This window comes from Paramisgurnus dabryanus, chromosome 10 (genome assembly GCF_030506205.2).
Source record: "Paramisgurnus dabryanus chromosome 10, PD_genome_1.1, whole genome shotgun sequence".
In the NCBI taxonomy this organism is placed as follows: Eukaryota; Metazoa; Chordata; class Actinopteri; order Cypriniformes; family Cobitidae; genus Paramisgurnus; species Paramisgurnus dabryanus.
The window spans coordinates 30457242-30471679 of NC_133346.1; the positions used below are offsets into that span (position 1 = coordinate 30457242).

At 47.9% G+C, this 14438-nt stretch overlaps 15 non-coding genes across 15 annotated transcripts; 6 read left to right on the top strand and 9 right to left on the bottom strand.

Annotated features, from left to right (window-relative positions):
• The first annotated feature begins 844 nt into the window (after positions 1 to 844).
• Positions 845 to 916, top strand: trnae-cuc (transfer RNA glutamic acid (anticodon CUC)). The gene has a single exon. It is a non-coding gene; the product is annotated as a tRNA-Glu (tRNA).
• A 411-nt stretch (positions 917 to 1327) lies between these two features.
• trnay-gua (transfer RNA tyrosine (anticodon GUA)) lies at positions 1328 to 1414 on the bottom strand. Its single transcript is given in 2 exon segments — positions 1328 to 1363; positions 1378 to 1414. It is a non-coding gene; the product is annotated as a tRNA-Tyr (tRNA).
• Positions 1415 to 7488: 6074 nt separating this feature from the next.
• On the top strand, positions 7489 to 7560 carry trnae-cuc (transfer RNA glutamic acid (anticodon CUC)). Its single transcript has one exon. It is a non-coding gene; the product is annotated as a tRNA-Glu (tRNA).
• A 91-nt stretch (positions 7561 to 7651) lies between these two features.
• trnay-gua (transfer RNA tyrosine (anticodon GUA)) lies at positions 7652 to 7738 on the bottom strand. Its single transcript is given in 2 exon segments — positions 7652 to 7687; positions 7702 to 7738. It is a non-coding gene; the product is annotated as a tRNA-Tyr (tRNA).
• A 233-nt stretch (positions 7739 to 7971) lies between these two features.
• trnay-gua (transfer RNA tyrosine (anticodon GUA)) lies at positions 7972 to 8058 on the bottom strand. Its single transcript is given in 2 exon segments — positions 7972 to 8007; positions 8022 to 8058. It is a non-coding gene; the product is annotated as a tRNA-Tyr (tRNA).
• Positions 8059 to 8985: 927 nt separating this feature from the next.
• Positions 8986 to 9057, top strand: trnae-cuc (transfer RNA glutamic acid (anticodon CUC)). The gene has a single exon. It is a non-coding gene; the product is annotated as a tRNA-Glu (tRNA).
• Positions 9058 to 9148: 91 nt separating this feature from the next.
• Positions 9149 to 9235, bottom strand: trnay-gua (transfer RNA tyrosine (anticodon GUA)). Its single transcript is given in 2 exon segments — positions 9149 to 9184; positions 9199 to 9235. It is a non-coding gene; the product is annotated as a tRNA-Tyr (tRNA).
• Positions 9236 to 9468: 233 nt separating this feature from the next.
• trnay-gua (transfer RNA tyrosine (anticodon GUA)) lies at positions 9469 to 9555 on the bottom strand. The gene is given in 2 exon segments: positions 9469 to 9504; positions 9519 to 9555. It is a non-coding gene; the product is annotated as a tRNA-Tyr (tRNA).
• Positions 9556 to 10482: 927 nt separating this feature from the next.
• On the top strand, positions 10483 to 10554 carry trnae-cuc (transfer RNA glutamic acid (anticodon CUC)). The gene has a single exon. It is a non-coding gene; the product is annotated as a tRNA-Glu (tRNA).
• Positions 10555 to 10965: 411 nt separating this feature from the next.
• On the bottom strand, positions 10966 to 11052 carry trnay-gua (transfer RNA tyrosine (anticodon GUA)). Its single transcript is given in 2 exon segments — positions 10966 to 11001; positions 11016 to 11052. It is a non-coding gene; the product is annotated as a tRNA-Tyr (tRNA).
• A 927-nt stretch (positions 11053 to 11979) lies between these two features.
• On the top strand, positions 11980 to 12051 carry trnae-cuc (transfer RNA glutamic acid (anticodon CUC)). The gene has a single exon. It is a non-coding gene; the product is annotated as a tRNA-Glu (tRNA).
• A 91-nt stretch (positions 12052 to 12142) lies between these two features.
• trnay-gua (transfer RNA tyrosine (anticodon GUA)) lies at positions 12143 to 12229 on the bottom strand. The gene is given in 2 exon segments: positions 12143 to 12178; positions 12193 to 12229. It is a non-coding gene; the product is annotated as a tRNA-Tyr (tRNA).
• A 233-nt stretch (positions 12230 to 12462) lies between these two features.
• On the bottom strand, positions 12463 to 12549 carry trnay-gua (transfer RNA tyrosine (anticodon GUA)). The gene is given in 2 exon segments: positions 12463 to 12498; positions 12513 to 12549. It is a non-coding gene; the product is annotated as a tRNA-Tyr (tRNA).
• Positions 12550 to 13476: 927 nt separating this feature from the next.
• Positions 13477 to 13548, top strand: trnae-cuc (transfer RNA glutamic acid (anticodon CUC)). The gene has a single exon. It is a non-coding gene; the product is annotated as a tRNA-Glu (tRNA).
• A 413-nt stretch (positions 13549 to 13961) lies between these two features.
• Positions 13962 to 14048, bottom strand: trnay-gua (transfer RNA tyrosine (anticodon GUA)). The gene is given in 2 exon segments: positions 13962 to 13997; positions 14012 to 14048. It is a non-coding gene; the product is annotated as a tRNA-Tyr (tRNA).
• Between the last annotated feature and the right edge of the window lie 390 nt (positions 14049 to 14438).

A 14438-nucleotide genomic window follows, 5' to 3' on the forward strand; every position in this document is an offset into this window, starting at 1 on the left:
AAGTTATCGTACTACTTTTGGAATTACTTCTGAATTAATTTTTGCGAGAGCGTGTGCTCCCTGGCTGCCGTTTGCACACACAACCCATCTGCAAGTAGCTTTTAACAGATGCTGCCAAAGCGTTTTTGGGTTCAATGATTGCATCCCATTTCTCATATTGTATTACGTGGCGCTCACAGGAAGAAAAATATCCATTCTAAGACTGTTACACGGCCTATGTAAGTGCATCAAACGTGTAATAACGATATTTGATAAAAACCCAATTTGATAGCCATGTGCCCAAGGATCCTCTAGCACAGTGGTCACCATCCCTGTTCCTGGAGATCTACCCTCCTGCCTACTTTACACCCAATCCTGCTTCAGCACACCTGCCTCCAATTTTTGGGTGACCGTGAAAAGCATGATTGGCAGGTTCAGGTGTGTTTGATTAGGGTTGGAGGCGAACTCTGCAGGAAAGTAGATCTCCAGGAACAGCGTTGGTGACCACTGCTCTAGCACTTCCGGGTGTGCCCTTCTCAGCGCTGTTTAAAGCCCGATAAGGGTCCTGCGACTGATATTGACCCCTGTGTCTTTCCGTACGTAGACACTTTGGTACTGACAACGCCTTCAGGGTGATTTTTCCGTTTACAAGCAGTCCAGTTATACTCTGCCGGATGCAACGGTCGGAGTGTCTGCTCTGGTTGCAGGCTAAATGACAAACGGCCAGGTCCAAGAGTGTCGGCCTCTGCGCATGCCAGTGCGCTTGGTGTAACTGTTCATATCTCTTGGAAGACAAAGACACACTCTTGACAGAACAAGGAACGGCAAGCTTCTCTCAGCACAATGACCCTGGAGCTTTCGGTGCTCCCTGGTGGTCTAGTGGTTAGGATTCGGCGCTCTCACCGCCGCGGCCCGGGTTCGATTCCCGGTCAGGGAACGCGGCTTTTGACGTCCGACGAGCACTTTTGAACCGTAAAGCCGAATGTGACGGCAAGAGATGCCGCGACACAAAGAAGTAAAACTCAACCTTCTTCGAGCCGGATTCGAACCAGCGACCTAAGGATGGCCGGGGGATCGCCTACAGTCCTCCGCTCTACCAACTGAGCTATCGAAGGCAGGGGTGCGCTTGCGCCACGGATGGTCTATTTTGGCCTAGGGCGGCAGGCGCACAAAGCCGCGAGGGCGAGCAGAAAAGCGAAACCGAGCCAGCCAAGGGGCAAACCTACAATCATCTGAGACGTAGTAAGAGGCTTAAGCCATTGCCCAACTAGCCCAAAGCCAGCGTGCTGACATGGCAAGCTAATTTGACGACAAGAGATGGAGCGACTTCAAGAGGAAAAGCTCTACCTCCTTCGAGCCGGATTCGAACCAGCGACCTAAGGATGACCAGGGGAACGACTACAGTCCTCCGCTCTACCAACTGAGCTATCGAAGGCCGAGCGTGCTAGCGGAGATTGCGACGTCAGAAGGCTCGGCCATCCTGACCCCGCAAACAGCGTAGACTAGGCTTCTTAGCGTAAGTTATCGTACTACTTTTGGAATTACTTCTGAATTAATTTTTGCGAGAGCGTGTGCTCCCTGGCTGCCGTTTGCACACACAACCCATCTGCAAGTAGCTTTTAACAGATGCTGCCAAAGCGTTTTTGGGTTCAATGATTGCATCCCATTTCTCATATTGTATTACGTGGCGCTCACAGGAAGAAAAATATCCATTCTAAGACTGTTACACGGCCTATGTAAGTGCATCAAACGTGTAATAACGATATTTGATAAAAACCCAATTTGATAGAGAAAGACGAAGAGAGGAGTCGCAAGCCCGAAGCTCCGTTGAGCTTATCAGCTAAATCCTATTTTTTCACTATCTTATTCCTATCTATATAATATAACTTATTAGTTTATCTTAGGAATACTTTACCTTGACGATTACTGAATTGTATTACTAAGCGAAACGATTTTATCACTTGTAACACCCAGTTTTAGCATATAGCCCTCTAGCATTTCTTACCGACTGTTTACTTAAACCTGCCTTCTTTGGCGATCTAATGGCGGATTCATCCGAGGTATGCTTTTCTGATCTGTCCACACCAGATCGGGAAGCTGTGAAGGAGGTGCTGCCCGGCCTTCGCAGAGTCAGCGTGCCTCACATCACCCTGACCACAGACACTCGTAGGCGGCCGAGGCGTACTGCGAGCCAGCACCCGTCTCGATGCAGCTTCACGGACCGCGTTCAGGCGAACGGAGACGCCATCGCCCAGCATGAACACGGTAAGACTCCGCTTGTCATTGTAACCTGCACTACTTGCCACATGTACAGTTTAGCTTCTTCCGTCAGCATAGAGGGGTTTACATGTGCTAAGTGTATTGAAGTAGTAAGGCTGACGGAGAAGGTTGCTGAACTAGAAGCGCGCATCCGAACGCTAGTTGAGGACAGTAAGACCGCTAATGTTATTGTTACAAACACTGTTTCGGGTGCGCCTAGTGTTAAGCGTAATACACATGGCTCGGTTCCGACTTCAGAGTCAAGGCGGCTGACTAACTGGGTGACTGTCAGGCGGCATAGTCACATTCGGCACCCAAATCACGCTCCTGTTTTAATATCAAACAGATTTTCTCCACTCAGCAATACACCGGCTGAGACGTCTGTTAAAAGTGCCCTGGTTATTGGAGATTCTATACTCAGGAACGTTGACATTGAGGCACCAGCCACCATAGTCGATTGTATACCGGGAGCCAGAGCGTCTGACATTAGATCCAAATTAAAAGTGCTGGCTAATGCTAAACGTAAGTTTTCTAAGATTGTTATTCACGCCGGCACGAATGACACCAGACTCCGCCAGTCGGAGATCACCAAAGATACTATTAAAGAGGTGTGTGAAATTGCAAAAACAATGTCAGACAATGTAATTTGCTCTGGTCCCCTCCCCGCATACCGGGGAGATGAAACTTACAGTAGATTAGTGTCTCTTCATGGCTGGATGTCAAAGTGGTGCCCTCAGCATAACGTAGGGTTTATAGACAATTGGAAGCATTTCCGGGGAAGACCTGACCTGCTAAAGAGAGATGGCCTCCATCCGTCTCCGGAAGGTAGTGCTATACTCTCTAGAAATCTGACCAATAGTCTTACTTTTGATATAGTCTGACTATCCAGGGCCCAGGTCAGGAAACAGACAGATCGGCTTACCCATCAGTCTGTTAGCTGCCTTGACATGTCAAGATCACATATATCCCAGCACATAGAGCCTTTTTTACCAGAGTACCAACACATCTCGACTGTGTCTGTTCCTCGAACAAATAAATACAGAGCACCGTCTACCTCGTCTCGTACAAATCTTATTAACATAAAATTAGAACACAATACACTAAAAGATGAAACTCAAATGTTAAAATTCGGCCTTCTTAACATTAGATCGCTTACCAATAAAGAACCTATTATCAATGAAATAATTACTGACCAAAACTTAGATGCACTCTGTTTAACAGAGACCTGGCTTAAAGCAGACGATTACATCAGTTTAAACGAATCCACCCCACAAGACTATTATTATAAACACGTTCCTCGCCTAAAAGGGAGAGGGGGTGGTGTAGCTACAATATACAACAAAATGTTCAAAGTAAACCATAAATCAGAACTAAAATTTAATTTGTTTGAAATAATACTGTTAAACATGGAAATAACTGATCGTAACAACAAACAGCTTTCGTTCATTTTAGCTACCATATATAGGCCTCCGGGCCACCACACAGATTTTCTTAAAGAAATAGCAGACTTCCTATCTGAGCTTACAGTCACTGTAGACAAAGCTCTTATCGTTGGTGATTTTAACATCCATGTGGATAACTCAAAAGATGCATTAGGACGTGCGTTTATGGATGTTCTAAATTCTCTCGGTATTAAACAAAACGTGTCTGGACCCACGCATACTCGTAAGCACACATTAGACTTAATTCTGTCACTCGGACTCAATATTAATGACATCGAAATATCACCCCAGAGCGATGCCGTTTCAGACCATTGCCTTGTGTCATACACAATACTTCTAGATAGGACCGCTCAGTCTACAACATGCTACAGATTAGCCAGAACAATAATTTCCACCACTAAAGATAGCTTTATTAGCACTCTTCCAGACCTGTCTCAAATGAAACATGTAGCAGATAACCGTGAAGATCTGGATATTATAATAGAAAACCTGAACAACGTTTGCTCTAGCACGATGGATGCCGTTGCTCCCATACGAAAAAAGAGAATCAAAGGAAAAACGCCAGCTCCATGGTATGACCATCATACTGCAGCCCTTAAAAAAGTAGCTAGAAAAATGGAAAGAAACTACCGAAACACAAAGTTAGAAGTATGGTGTTCAGCATGGAAAGAGAGTGTTCAACACTACAGACAGGCTATTAAAACCGCCAGATCTACCTATCTCAGTACGCTTATTAAAGAAAATCATAACAACCCTCGTTTCCTCTTTAGCACAGTTGCGAAACTGACTAGAAACAAAGAACAAACAGAAACCAATAGTAAATTCCAACACAATAGTAACGACTTCATGAACTTCTTTACTAACAAAATTATTTCTATTAGGGAAAACATAGAAACTACGCAAGCAGCCACCACTCAACCCAATAGTACATTTACCACTAGATTATCATACGAACATCTTGAGTCATTTAAACCTACTACAATAGAAGAGCTCTCTAAATTAGTAACGTCATCTAAATCATCGTCCTGTATATTAGACCCCATTCCCACAAAATTACTAAAAGAGGTATTTCATGTAGTGTCCGACTCGGTACTAAATATCTTTAACTCATCGCTAGAATTAGGATACGTTCCAACAGCTTTCAAACTAGCAGTTATTAGACCGCTCATTAAAAAACCAAACCTTGACCAGGGAGATCTTAATAACTTTAGACCAATCTCAAATCTACCTTTTCTTTCAAAATATTAGAAAAAATAGTGGCAAGCCAGCTACGCACATTCATAGCGAATAATAATACATATGAAAAGTTCCAATCAGGATTCAGGCCCCACCATAGCACAGAGACAGCGCTGCTTAGAGTTACAAATGACCTCCTATTAACATCCGATCGTGGTGAAATCTCAATCCTTTTATTACTAGACCTTAGTGCAGCCTTTGACACAATAGATCACAGAATCCTACTCAATAGACTAGAAAACTATGTTGGCATCAGTGGTCAGGCGTTAGCCTGGTTTAGATCGTATCTAACCAATCGATATCACTTTGTTTATGTAAATGAGGAAGAGTCACATCACTCCCCCGTTAAATACGGCGTACCTCAGGGATCAGTTCTAGGCCCTATCCTATTCTCGTTATATATGTTACCTCTAGGAGACATTATCAGGAAACATAACATAAGTTTTCACTGCTATGCGGATGATACCCAGCTTTACATCTCGTCACATCCTAGCGAAACCCACCAGTTTGCTAAGCTAACAGACTGCATTAGTGATATTAGGGACTGGATGGCGCATAACTTTCTTATGCTAAACTCCAATAAGACAGAGATACTTATTATTGAACCAAATCGCTCCAAACATAATATGTCAGATTACAAGTTGCCCATAGATGGCTGCACGGTGGTGCCATCTTCCACGGTTAAGAATTTAGGCGTAATGTTTGACAGCAATCTATCTTTCGATAGTCATATCTCCAACGTCTGCCGCACAGCATTTTTCCATCTTAGAAATATCTCAAAAATACGCCATATGCTGTCTGCATCAGATGCAGAAAAGCTTATCCATGCTTTTATGACCTCTAGATTAGACTATTGTAACTCGTTACTCGGGGGATGCCATGCAAATCAGGTAAACAAGCTACAGCTGGTTCAAAACGCCGCCGCAAGAGTGCTTACTCGATCTAAAAAGTATGACCACATTAGTCCAATTCTGGCATCTTTACACTGGCTACCAGTTAAATATCGCATACAATTTAAAATATTACTAATCACCTACAAAGCCTTAAATGGCCTAGCGCCCTCGTATATAAAAGAACTACTATCAGAATACAATCCACCACGTAAACTGCGATCACAAAATTCGGGTTACTTAATTATCCCTAGAATATCAAAAGTGTCTAAAGGTGGTAGATCCTTTTCCTACTTAGCCCCTAAGCTCTGGAATGATTTACCAAATAATGTTCGAGTATCAGACACAGTCGATCAATTTAAATCTAAACTTAAGACATTCTTCTTTAACAAAGCATTCACATAGAATGTCCAGTAAATGTACTTTTCCCGCAGTAGTTATTTTGTCTAGAACAAAGCACTCACATACCTCATACGGGTAATTTACTCTTGCCGCAATAGTTAGCCTGTCTGGAACCGAGCTGAATTAAACCACTATAATGTATGACACTTGCATTACATGCGAACGGCCCCTACGCTAATAGAATTCTGTTTTTGTCTCCCTGTCTCGTCCTCGACTCTGAGGACAATGAGACAAACAGACCCAGTTCCTGTTGCTGTGAAGGTCATCGCACCACTAATCAACTGGCTGTCCTTCAACGTGACGCCCAACCGATGCGCGACCAACGGCCAACGGCTGAACAAGTTTAATCCGCTTACACGCTTCCTATCCCTACCGTGTCTATATATTATAAATATAAATATTAATCTCTCCCTAGGGTTTTTTGTCCTTCTAGGATTTTTTCCCATTGGGTTTTCTCCTAGGGGGTTTTTTAGTCCCAGGGAGAGTCAGCCAACTTTGGCTTAACTTAGCACTTTACTGTATACGTTACATTATTAATATGCTCGCTTACACAGTTTTTTATCCTTAGCCGCTATATTCTACTTCTTATACTATGTATTGATTTTCAATGTTCTCCTCTACATCTACTCATGTAAAGCTGCTTTGCAACAATTAACAATTGTGAAAAGCGCTATATAAATAAAATTGAATTGAAAAAAATTGAATAGCCATGTGCCCAAGGATCCTCTAGCACAGTGGTCACCATCCCTGTTCCTGGAGATCTACCCTCCTGCCTACTTTACACCCAATCCTGCTTCAGCACACCTGCCTCCAATTTTTGGGTGACCGTGAAAAGCATGATTGGCAGGTTCAGGTGTGTTTGATTAGGGTTGGAGGCGAACTCTGCAGGAAAGTAGATCTCCAGGAACAGGGTTGGTGACCACTGCTCTAGCACTTCCGGGTGTGCCCTTCTCAGCGCTGTTTAAAGCCCGATAAGGGTCCTGCGACTGATATTGACCCCTGTGTCTTTCCGTACGTAGACACTTTGGTACTGACAACGCCTTCAGGGTGATTTTTCCGTTTACAAGCAGTCCAGTTATACTCTGCCGGATGCAACGGTCGGAGTGTCTGCTCTGGTTGCAGGCTAAATGACAAACGGCCAGGTCCAAGAGTGTCGGCCTCTGCGCATGCCAGTGCGCTTGGTGTAACTGTTCATATCTCTTGGAAGACAAAGACACACTCTTGACAGAACAAGGAACGGCAAGCTTCTCTCAGCACAATGACCCTGGAGCTTTCGGTGCTCCCTGGTGGTCTAGTGGTTAGGATTCGGCGCTCTCACCGCCACGGCCCGGGTTCGATTCCCGGTCAGGGAACGCAGCTTTTGACGTCCGACGAGCACTTTTGAACCGTAAAGCCGAATGTGACGGCAAGAGATGCCGCGACACAAAGAAGTAAAACTCAACCTCCTTCGAGCCGGATTCGAACCAGCGACCTAAGGATGGCCGGGGGATCGCCTACAGTCCTCCGCTCTACCAACTGAGCTATCGAAGGCAGGGGTGCGCTTGCGCCACGGATGGTCTATTTTGGCCTAGGGCGGCAGGCGCACAAAGCCGCGAGGGCGAGCAGAAAAGCGAAACCGAGCCAGCCAAGGGGCAAACCTACAATCATCTGAGACGTAGTAAGAGGCTTAAGCCATTGCCCAACTAGCCCAAAGCCAGCGTGCTGACATGGCAAGCTAATTTGACGACAAGAGATGGAGCGACTTCAAGAGGAAAAGCTCTACCTCCTTCGAGCCGGATTCGAACCAGCGACCTAAGGATGACCAGGGGAACGACTACAGTCCTCCGCTCTACCAACTGAGCTATCGAAGGCCGAGCGTGCTAGCGGAGATTGCGACGTCAGAAGGCTCGGCCATCCTGACCCCGCAAACAGCGTAGACTAGGCTTCTTAGCGTAAGTTATCGTACTACTTTTGGAATTACTTCTGAATTAATTTTTGCGAGAGCGTGTGCTCCCTGGCTGCCGTTTGCACACACAACCCATCTGCAAGTAGCTTTTAACAGATGCTGCCAAAGCGTTTTTGGGTTCAATGATTGCATCCCATTTCTCATATTGTATTACGTGGCGCTCACAGGAAGAAAAATATCCATTCTAAGACTGTTACACGGCCTATGTAAGTGCATCAAACGTGTAATAACGATATTTGATAAAAACCCAATTTGATAGCCATGTGCCCAAGGATCCTCTAGCACAGTGGTCACCATCCCTGTTCCTGGAGATCTACCCTCCTGCCTACTTTACACCCAATCCTGCTTCAGCACACCTGCCTCCAATTTTTGGGTGACCGTGAAAAGCATGATTGGCAGGTTCAGGTGTGTTTGATTAGGGTTGGAGGCGAACTCTGCAGGAAAGTAGATCTCCAGGAACAGGGTTGGTGACCACTGCTCTAGCACTTCCGGGTGTGCCCTTCTCAGCGCTGTTTAAAGCCCGATAAGGGTCCTGCGACTGATATTGACCCCTGTGTCTTTCCGTACGTAGACACTTTGGTACTGACAACGCCTTCAGGGTGATTTTTCCGTTTACAAGCAGTCCAGTTATACTCTGCCGGATGCAGCGGTCGGAGTGTCTGCTCTGGTTGCAGGCTAAATGACAAACGGCCAGGTCCAAGAGTGTCGGCCTCTGCGCATGCCAGTGCGCTTGGTGTAACTGTTCATATCTCTTGGAAGACAAAGACACACTCTTGACAGAACAAGGAACGGCAAGCTTCTTTCAGCACAATGACCCTGGAGCTTTCGGTGCTCCCTGGTGGTCTAGTGGTTAGGATTCGGCGCTCTCACCGCCGCGGCCCGGGTTCGATTCCCGGTCAGGGAACGCGACTTTTGACGTCCGACGAGCACTTTTGTACCGTAAAGCCGAATGTGACGGCAAGAGATGCCGCGACACGAAGAGGTAAAACTCAACCTCCTTCGAGCCGGATTCGAACCAGCGACCTAAGGATGGCCGGGGGATCGCCTACAGTCCTCCGCTCTACCAACTGAGCTATCGAAGGCACGGGTGCGCTTGCGCCACGGATGGTCTATTTTGGCCTAGGGCGGCAGGCGCACAAAGCCACGAGGGCGAGCAGAAAAGCGAAACCGAGCCAGCCAAGGGGCAAACCTACAATCATCTGAGACGTAGTAAGAGGCTTAAGCCATTGCCCAACTAGCCCAAAGCCAGCGTGCTGACATGGCAAGCTAATTTGACGACAAGAGATGGAGCGACTTCAAGAGGAAAAGCTCTACCTCCTTCGAGCCGGATTCGAACCAGCGACCTAAGGATGACCAGGGGAACGACTACAGTCCTCCGCTCTACCAACTGAGCTATCGAAGGCCGAGCGTGCTAGCGGAGATTGCGACGTCAGAAGGCTCGGCCATCCTGACCCCGCAAACAGCATAGACTAGGCTTCTTAGCGTAAGTTATCGTACTACTTTTGGAATTACTTCTGAATTAATTTTTGCGAGAGCGTGTGCTCCCTGGCTGCCGTTTGCACACACAACCCATCTGCAAGTAGCTTTTAACAGATGCTGCCAAAGCGTTTTTGGGTTCAATGATTGCATCCCATTTCTCATATTGTATTACGTGGCGCTCACAGGAAGAAAAATATCCATTCTAAGACTGTTACACGGCCTATGTAAGTGCATCAAACGTGTAATAACGATATTTGATAAAAACCCAATTTGATAGCCATGTGCCCAAGGATCCTCTAGCACAGTGGTCACCATCCCTGTTCCTGGAGATCTACCCTCCTGCCTACTTTACACCCAATCCTGCTTCAGCACACCTGCCTCCAATTTTTGGGTGACCGTGAAAAGCATGATTGGCAGGTTCAGGTGTGTTTGATTAGGGTTGGAGGCGAACTCTGCAGGAAAGTAGATCTCAAGGAACAGGGTTGGTGACCACTGCTCTAGCACTTCCGGGTGTGCCCTTCTCAGCGCTGTTTAAAGCCCGATAAGGGTCCTGCGACTGATATTGACCCCTGTGTCTTTCCGTACGTAGACACTTTGGTACTGACAACGCCTTCAGGGTGATTTTTCCGTTTACAAGCAGTCCAGTTATACTCTGCCGGATGCAGCGGTCGGAGTGTCTGCTCTGGTTGCAGGCTAAATGACAAACGGCCAGGTCCAAGAGTGTCTGCCTCTGCGCATGCCAGTGCGCTTGGTGTAACTGTTCATATCTCTTGGAAGACAAAGACACACTCTTGACAGAACAAGGAACGGCAAGCTTCTCTCAGCACAATGACCCTGGAGCTTTCGGTGCTCCCTGGTGGTCTAGTGGTTAGGATTCGGCGCTCTCACCGCCGCGGCCCGGGTTCGATTCCCGGTCAGGGAACGCGGCTTTTGACGTCCGACGAGCACTTTTGTACCGTAAAGCCGAATGTGACGGCAAGAGATGCCGCGACACGAAGAGGTAAAACTCAACCTCCTTCGAGCCGGATTCGAACCAGCGACCTAAGGATGGCCGGGGGATCGCCTACAGTCCTCCGCTCTACCAACTGAGCTTTCGAAGGCACGGGTGCGCTTGCGCCACGGATGGTCTATTTTGGCCTAGGGCGGCAGGCGCACAAAGCCGCGAGGGCGAGCAGAAAAGCGAAACCGAGCCAGCCAAGGGGCAAACCTACAATCATCTGAGACGTAGTAAGAGGCTTAAGCCATTGCCCAACTAGCCCAAAGCCAGCGTGCTGACATGGCAAGCTAATTTGACGACAAGAGATGGAGCGACTTCAAGAGGAAAAGCTCTACCTCCTTCGAGCCGGATTCGAACCAGCGACCTAAGGATGACCAGGGGAACGACTACAGTCCTCCGCTCTACCAACTGAGCTATCGAAGGCCGAGCGTGCTAGCGGAGATTGCGACGTCAGAAGGCTCGGCCATCCTGACCCCGCAAACAGCATAGACTAGGCTTCTTAGCGTAAGTTATCGTACTACTTTTGGAATTACTTCTGAATTAATTTTTGCGAGAGCGTGTGCTCCCTGGCTGCCGTTTGCACACACAACCCATCTGCAAGTAGCTTTTAACAGATGCTGCCAAAGCGTTTTTGGGTTCAATGATTGCATCCCATTTCTCATATTGTATTACGTGGCGCTCACAGGAAGAAAAATATCCATTCTAAGACTGTTACACGGCCTATGTAAGTGCATCAAACGTGTAATAACGATATTTGATAAAAACCCAATTTGATAGCCATGTGCCCAAGGATCCTCTAGCACAGTGGTCACCATCCCTGTTCCTGGAGATCTACCCTCCTGCCTACTTTACACCCAATCCTGCTTCAGCACACCTGCCTCCAATTTTTGGGTGACCGTGAAAAGCATGATTGGCAGGTTCAGGTGTGTTTGATTAGGGTTGGAGGCGAACTCTGCAGGAAAGTAGATCTCCAGGAACAGGGTTGGTGACCACTGCTCTAGCACTTCCGGGTGTGCCCTTCTCAGCGCTGTTTAAAGCCCGATAAGGGTCCTGCGACTGATATTGACCCCTGTGTCTTTCCGTACGTAGACACTTTGGTACTGACAACGCCTTCAGGGTGATTTTTCCGTTTACAAGCAGTCCAGTTATACTCTGCCGGATGCAACGGTCGGAGTGTCTGCTCTGGTTGCAGGCTAAATGACAAACGGCCAGGTCCAAGAGTGTCGGCCTCTGCGCATGCCAGTGCGCTTGGTGTAACTGTTCATATCTCTTGGAAGACAAAGACACACTCTTGACAGAACAAGGAACGGCAAGCTTCTCTCAGCACAATGACCCTGGAGCTTTCGGTGCTCCCTGGTGGTCTAGTGGTTAGGATTCGGCGCTCTCACCGCCGCGGCCCGGGTTCGATTCCCGGTCAGGGAACGCGGCTTTTGACGTCCGACGAGCACTTTTGAACCGTAAAGCCGAATGTGACGGCAAGAGATGCCGCGACACAAAGAAGTAAAACTCAACCTCCTTCGAGCCGGATTCGAACCAGCGACCTAAGGATGGCCGGGGGATCGCCTACAGTCCTCCGCTCTACCAACTGAGCTATCGAAGGCAGGGGTGCGCTTGCGCCACGGATGGTCTATTTTGGCCTAGGGCGGCAGGCGCACAAACCCGCGAGGGCGAGCAGAAAAGCGAAACCGAGCCAGCCAAGGGGCAAACCTACAATCATCTGAGACGTAGTAAGAGGCTTAAGCCATTGCCCAACTAGCCCAAAGCCAGCGTGCTGACATGGCAAGCTAATTTGACGACAAGAGATGGAGCGACTTCAAGAGGAAAAGCTCTACCTCCTTCGAGCCGGATTCGAACCAGCGACCTAAGGATGACCAGGGGAACGACTACAGTCCTCCGCTCTACCAACTGAGCTATCGAAGGCCGAGCGTGCTAGCGGAGATTGCGACGTCAGAAGGCTCGGCCATCCTGACCCCGCAAACAGCGTAGACTAGGCTTCTTAGCGTAAGTTATCGTACTACTTTTGGAATTACTTCTGAATTAATTTTTGCGAGAGCGTGTGCTCCCTGGCTGCCGTTTGCACACACAACCCATCTGCAAGTAGCTTTTAACAGATGCTGCCAAAGCGTTTTTGGGTTCAATGATTGCATCCCATTTCTCATATTGTATTACGTGGCGCTCACAGGAAGAAAAATATCCATTCTAAGACTGTTACACGGCCTATGTAAGTGCATCAAACGTGTAATAACGATATTTGATAAAAACACAATTTGATAGCCATGTGCCCAAGGATCCTCTAGCACAGTGGTCACCATCCCTGTTCCTGGAGATCTACCCTCCTGCCTACTTTACACCCAATCCTGCTTCAGCACACCTGCCTCCAATTTTTGGGTGACCGTGAAAAGCATGATTGGCAGGTTCAGGTGTGTTTGATTAGGGTTGGAGGCGAACTCTGCAGGAAAGTAGATCTCCAGGAACAGGGTTGGTGACCACTGCTCTAGCACTTCCGGGTGTGCCCTTCTCAGCGCTGTTTAAAGCCCGATAAGGGTCCTGCGACTGATATTGACCCCTGTGTCTTTCCGTACGTAGACACTTTGGTACTGACAACGCCTTCAGGGTGATTTTTCCGTTTACAAGCAGTCCAGTTATACTCTGCCGGATGCAGCGGTCGGAGTGTCTGCTCTGGTTGCAGGCTAAATGACAAACGGCCAGGTCCAAGAGTGTCTGCCTCTGCGCATGCCAGTGCGCTTGGTGTAACTGTTCATATCTCTTGGAAGACAAAGACACACTCTTGACAGAACAAGGAACGGCAAGCTTCTCTCAGCACAATGACCCTGGAGCTTTCGGTGCTCCCTGGTGGTCTAGTGGTTAGGATTCGGCGCTCTCACCGCCGCGGCCCGGGTTCGATTCCCGGTCAGGGAACGCGGCTTTTGACGTCCGACGAGCACTTTTGTACCGTAAAGCCGAATGTGACGGCAAGAGATGCCGCGACACGAAGAGGTAAAACTCAACCTCCTTCGAGCCGGATTCGAACCAGCGACCTAAGGATGGCCGGGGGATCGCCTACAGTCCTCCGCTCTACCAACTGAGCTTTCGAAGGCACGGGTGCGCTTGCGCCACGGATGGTCTATTTTGGCCTAGGGCGGCAGGCGCACAAAGCCGCGAGGGTGCGAGCAGAAAAGCGAAACCGAGCCAGCCAAGGGGCAAACCTACAATCATCTGAGACGTAGTAAGAGGCTTAAGCCATTGCCCAACTAGCCCAAAGCCAGCGTGCTGACATGGCAAGCTAATTTGACGACAAGAGATGGAGCGACTTCAAGAGGAAAAGCTCTACCTCCTTCGAGCCGGATTCGAACCAGCGACCTAAGGATGACCAGGGGAACGACTACAGTCCTCCGCTCTACCAACTGAGCTATCGAAGGCCGAGCGTGCTAGCGGAGATTGCGACGTCAGAAGGCTCGGCCATCCTGACCCCGCAAACAGCGTAGACTAGGCTTCTTAGCGTAAGTTATCGTACTACTTTTGGAATTACTTCTGAATTAATTTTTGCGAGAGCGTGTGCTCCCTGGCTGCCGTTTGCACACACAACCCATCTGCAAGTAGCTTTTAACAGATGCTGCCAAAGCGTTTTTGGGTTCAATGATTGCATCCCATTTCTCATATTGTATTACGTGGCGCTCACAGGAAGAAAAATATCCATTCTAAGACTGTTACACGGCCTATGTAAGTGCATCAAACGTGTAATAACGATATTTGATAAAAACCCAATTTGATAGCCATGTGCCCAAGGATCCTCTAGCACAGTGGTCACC